This window comes from Vipera berus, assembly GCF_964194415.1.
Source record: "Vipera berus genome assembly, chromosome: 8".
In the NCBI taxonomy this organism is placed as follows: domain Eukaryota; kingdom Metazoa; phylum Chordata; class Lepidosauria; order Squamata; family Viperidae; genus Vipera; species Vipera berus.
In genome coordinates, this window is record NC_138211.1 from 9,833,160 (window position 1) to 9,839,159 (window position 6,000).

Sequence of the window (6,000 nt, forward strand, 5' to 3'; positions counted from 1 at the left end):
CCTGCATGTTTACCTTTATTCTTAAATCATTCTCAATGGGTGTTTGTAAATATAGATATCACCACAAGCACCCCACCCTCTTTTATTTGGAGAAAAAAAACATTTGTGATGTTAGCGATAACAACTTTTTTATTATTTGCAGATAATAGCTTCTGCAAATAAGTCAAACTAATTTCTCCTGTTACCTTTCCTGGAAGAGGATTCATGTAAGTAAAATGCAGCAAAGAGTGGTTTCTGCCACTTAAATGATTTGTATTTCTCCACCCATGTTCTAATTATTGCAAACTACTATCACAACATGCATATTTTCTAATGTTTTTGCCATATTGTTGCTAGCTGAAACCTATTTTGTATAAGAATTTTTCTTAGAAAACGTAACTAGCATCGTTTCAGAAAATGAGAAAAACCTTTAACATGATCTCCACTTGGGGACAATGTGATGATGGTTTTAAAATGTTACCATTTGTTCTCAATGAAACTTTGGTGAATTTTATTTTATTTTTTATTTATTTTAATCCCATTTATATCCCGCCCTTCTCCAAAGACTCAGGGCGGCTTACAAGCTTAGCAGTAGCCTTCATTCTATGTATATGCCTGCTTATTAGGGCTTTCACACACACCCCAAGCGGCATTATTACAAAGTCAGCTTATTGCCACCAACAATCTGGGTCCTCATTTTACCTACCTCGGAAGGATGGAAGGCTGAGTCAACCTTGAGCCTGGTGGGATGCGAACCTGCACTAATTGCAGGCAGCTGGTGTTACTTAAGGAGGCATTAGCCCACTGCTCCACCAAGGCTCAATTTTGAAGTGTGCATTCTTTTTGTTGATGTTGCTTTTACCTGTTACCAGGTGTACTTATCTCAAATGCATAAACACATTTCTTCATCATTTACCCTTGAGTAATTCAGAGAAAATTTGATTGGTACATAATAAGATACCTAAGATTACAAACTTAACCATCCCCAGCTGGCACAATCGCGATACGTGCCTAATTGCTTTGGCTTTTTCTTTTTCCTTTGTATTTAAGTGAGGTCTACAAATGTAATTTTTGGTAAGTAAAGATGAAATAATTGACTCGTCTCCCGGTCTGCCTGGGTCCTTCAGAGTTACAAGAAAGCATAAGTACTTGTCAAAAGAGCAGAAAAAAAATGAGGTCAGGATGTCTATTTTACTCTGGCCAGGTCGCGACCTGGGCCTGTGTCCACTACTGTCAATCCCCATAAGACAGGAGACTTGCATTGAGCCTGTGTGTGTGCAAGAAACCCTTCCCACTGAGAATGTAATTAAAGGAGCTTGAAGCCAGAGGGGCAAACTTTGCGTTCCCTGGGGCTCATTTTATTCTATCTTTGATTAATGAGGTTGGGTGAAGTTAATGAAACAGAGTTTAAAGGAGCGAGTGGCTCAAGCTGATACATCTTCTTTCTCTTGGGGACTTGCTAAGGGGTTCGGGCAGCCCCCGTGATCTGGGGCTGGGGATCAGGTGCTGCTGCTGTCTACTTACGGTAGTTCCTTTATGCAGAGAATGATCTCCAATGGTATTTTTCCTGTTCCTCTGAACAGACAGAACTAATCTCTGTAAGTTTATAACTGGAAGAACTAGTGGGACCTCCTTGAGCAGATCAGACCACTGTGGTGTTCTGCATTCCCTGAGGGCTTGGCTTGCCCCTACATAAATCCCCCCCTTACCTTTGAGAAGAAAAGGAAGGTCAGAAGCCCTTTTCCACTCAAGTCATCAAAGCACAGCCCAAGAGAAAAAGGCCTCATCTAACAGGGAAGGTCTCCTGAAGGATGAGACATCCTACAGTTGATCTAGAAAGGGATTCTTCTATAGCAGACATGTCAAACACAAGGCCCGGGGGCCAGATCCGGCCCGCGAAGTGGTTTCATGCGGCCCGTGAAGCCATCCTGGAAACAGTGAGGGAACGGCCCCCCACTGCCTTGGCCCTGGCCCAGAGACCCTCCTTCTGCCAGAGACCCTCAGATCTGTCCCACTCCTGCCCAGGCCCCCATAGGCATCCTTGATGCGAACGATGTAGAGCTGGCCATGCCCACCCAGTAGGCCATACGCACTCTAGCCACGCCCACCCAGTAGGCCACGCCCACCCAGGCCATATCCACCCGGCCCCCTGAGGGCAACTGCTATAGGATATGGAATGGAAGAGTATGATGCTTTAATGATACTGTTGTGAATTTTTAAAGTTGGTCAGCTTTGTTCATATTAGCTTTCAGCATGATCTAGACAGAGGTCACCAACCTTTGTCGGTTGGCGGACCGGTGGAAAAGGGAGGGAAAAAGCATTTTACATGCATGTGTGCGTCCGTGTGTCCATGGGGCCAAGAGCATGTGCATGCCACAAACAGGGCAGGGCTAGCACCCGCGTGATATTCACTAACCCTGTCCTATTCTTGCGTGGCACTGTGCCTTGTTTCTGCACCCCTTGACGTGGTGGCAGCCCATTTTTACACCCCGCAGTGCGGCAGTGTCCCATTTCGACACCCCGCAGCATGTCTGTGGCCATTTTTGCACCTTGCAGCGCTGTGGCGGCCTGTTTTTGCACCCTGTGGTGCGGCGGTGCCCCATCTTTGCTCCCTGAGGCACAGTGGCAGACCATTATGCGCCCCATGGCTGTGGCCCACAAATTGGGGACCCCTGGTCTAGAAAACCATATTCCATTACTTTCTGGATTAGTTACTCACTGACCACATTCACTGGAATTTCATGAGTCCTTACATTTACTCCTAAAAAGTAAGGTTTAAAATGTGTTTTAGCTTCTGTCTATACAGACAAACTCTATATGAATTGTGCAATTGGTAGAAAACCGAAACCAATAGATTTTGCCTAAGGAAACGTTGAGTATATAGATATAATCTATAGTTTTACACATTTAAGGTCTCCTTACTTTAACTCTCTCTCACAAGACTTCTAGCGAAAGACAAGGGTTACTCCACCTTTCATCCTTCCTCTCTCTCCCTCTCCCCTTGTATGTCTACAGGTAGTTCTTATTTAGTGACCACAATTGGAACCAGCAATTCAGTTGTTAAGTGGTGCAGTCACTAAGTGCTTATGATCACACTACAGCTTTCCTTTGCTTTTCAGAGGTGCCAAGGCTGTAAATGTGATATTTTATTGTAAAGTTATTTTTTCCTCATTACTGCAACTGCCAATGGTTGCTAAACAATCAATAAATGAGGACTGTCTGTAGTTCCAGCCTTAACGTCTCCAATTTAAAAAATGGCAGGTAGCACTACTTATTATGACATGAGAAAGCTTTTTCCAGTCAAAGTGCACAATATTCAGTGAGAAATACAAACAGACTTCTCCATATAAATAAATGTCCTAATAAAATATGCTTGTGCTATGAAAGCAGGAAACTATTTTAAACTTCTTTTTTGGAGACTATCCCTTCATTATTATTTAGTGCACGATGAGACCATAAGAGAAATAAGCATATACAGTACACACAATCCACGTAATTATATACAAAATGCTTTCAGATTTGCTGAAAGTTAATGATTGGCTAACCGGTATCATATTGACAATTGAAAAACTAAGCACAATTCTTATGTCTTTAGGAGAATTATAGACACATTCAAAGCCATTTCATTACGAAAACCGAAGCTCCTGAAATCCTTCTGATTACAAATGTAGCCTCTCACAGTGAAGGGAGAATCAATAAAACCCTACATTTCACAATAAATCCTTTTCAATTTTAAGTTTCTGGCACTGGATGCCTAGAAGAAAAAGTATTATAGAAACTTTTTTAAAAAAAGGTTAATTTCTCGGATCCAAAGCTTTTAACTTTGTTTCTCATTAATGATAACATCTAAAGCAGTAAATATAAGGAACAAGTCAATACAATAGCTTTGCAAAAAAAAAATCAAGCTGAAGAGGAAGTGAATTCAAAATGGGTATTTGGCAAGGGTCAATGAAAAGGTTTTACTTTCTTTAGAAAGTCAGAATTATTCTCTGGTTTCCAAATGTCTGCATCAAAGCACAGCAGTGTCTCACTTCTTATCTTTTCTCATCTTTTCTCATCTTCCCATCTTTCCTACTATCTTCTCCCATTGGTTTCTTATGATTTATCAATTGTTGTTTGTAATTTATGATTAATGATTATAACTATGGTTATGGTGAATGATCTATTACTTCCTGTTTATATGTACACTGTGAGCTTATGCACTGGAGACAAATTCCTTGTGTGTCCGATCACACTTGGTCAATAAACCTATTCTATTCTATTCTATTCTATTCTATTCTATTCTATTCTATTCTATTCTATTCTATTCTATTCTATTCTATTCTATTCTATTCTATTCTATTCTATTCTATTCTATTCTATTCTATTCTATTCTATTCTACTCTACTCTATTCTATTCTGTCTTACTCTATTCTATTCTATTCTATTCTATTCTATTCTATTCTATTCTATTCTATTCTATTCTATTCTATTCGTTTCTAACCTGTCCCTCTATTCTATTCTATTCTATTCTATTCTATTCTATTCTATTCTATTCTATTCTATTCTATTCTATTCTATTCTATTCTATTCTATTCTATTCTATTCTATTCTATTCTATTCTAACCTGTCCCTCTATTCTATTCTATTCTATTCTATTCTATTCTATTCTATTCTATTCTATTCTATTCTATTCTATTCTATTCTATTCTATTCTATTCTATTCTATTCTATTCTATTCTATTCGTTTCTAACCTGTCCCTCTATTCTATTCTATTCTATTCTATTCTATTCTATTCTATTCTATTCTATTCTATTCTATTCTATTCTATTCTATTCTATTCTATTCTATTCTATTCTATTCTATTCTATTCTATTCTATTCTATCTTACTCCTATTCTATTCTATTCTATTCTATTCTATTCTATTCTATTCTATTCTATTCTATTCTATTCTATTCTATTCTATTCTATTCTATTCTATTCGTTTCTAACCTGTCCCTCTATTCTATTCTATTCTATTCTATTCTATTCTATTCTATTCTATTCTATTCTATTCTATTCTATTCTATTCTATTCTATTCTATTCTATTCGTTTCTAACCTGTCCCTCTATTCTATTCTATTCTATTCTATTCTATTCTATTCTATTCTATTCTATTCTATTCTATTCTATTCTATTCTATTCTATTCTATTCTATTCTATTCTATCTTACTCTATTCTATTCTATTCTATTCTATTCTATTCTATTCTATTCTATTCTATTCTATTCTATTCTATTCTATTCTATTCTATTCTATTCGTTTCTAACCTGTCCCTCTATTCTATTCTATTCTATTCTATTCTATTCTATTCTATTCTATTCTATTCTATTCTATTCTATTCTATTCTATTCTATTCTATTCTATTCTATTCTATTCTATTCTATTCTATTCTATTCTATTCATTTCTAACCTGTCCTTCTATTCTATTCTATTCCATTCTATTCTATTCTATTCTATTCTATTCTATTCTATTCTATTCTATTCTATTCTATTCTATTCTATTCTATTCTATTCTATTCTATTCTATTCTATTCTATTCGTTTTTAACCTGTCCCTCTATTCTATTCTATTCTATTCTATTCTATTCTATTCTATTCTATTCTATTCTATTCTATTCTATTCTATTCTATTCTATTCTATTCTATTCTATTCTATTCTATTCTATTCTATTCTATCTTACTCTATTCTATTCTATTCTATTCAATTCAATTCTATTCTATTCTATTCTATTCTATTCTATTCTATTCTATTCTATTCTATTCTATTCTATTCTATTCTATTCTATTCTATTCTATCTTACTCTATTCTATTCTATTCTATTCTATTCTATTCTATTCTATTCTATTCTATTCTATTCTATTCTATTCGTTTCTAACCTGTCCCTCTATTCTATTCTATTCTATTCTATTCTATTCTATTCTATTCTATTCTATTCTATTCTATTCTATTCTATTCTATTCTATTCTATTCTATTCTATTCTATTCTATTCTATTCTATT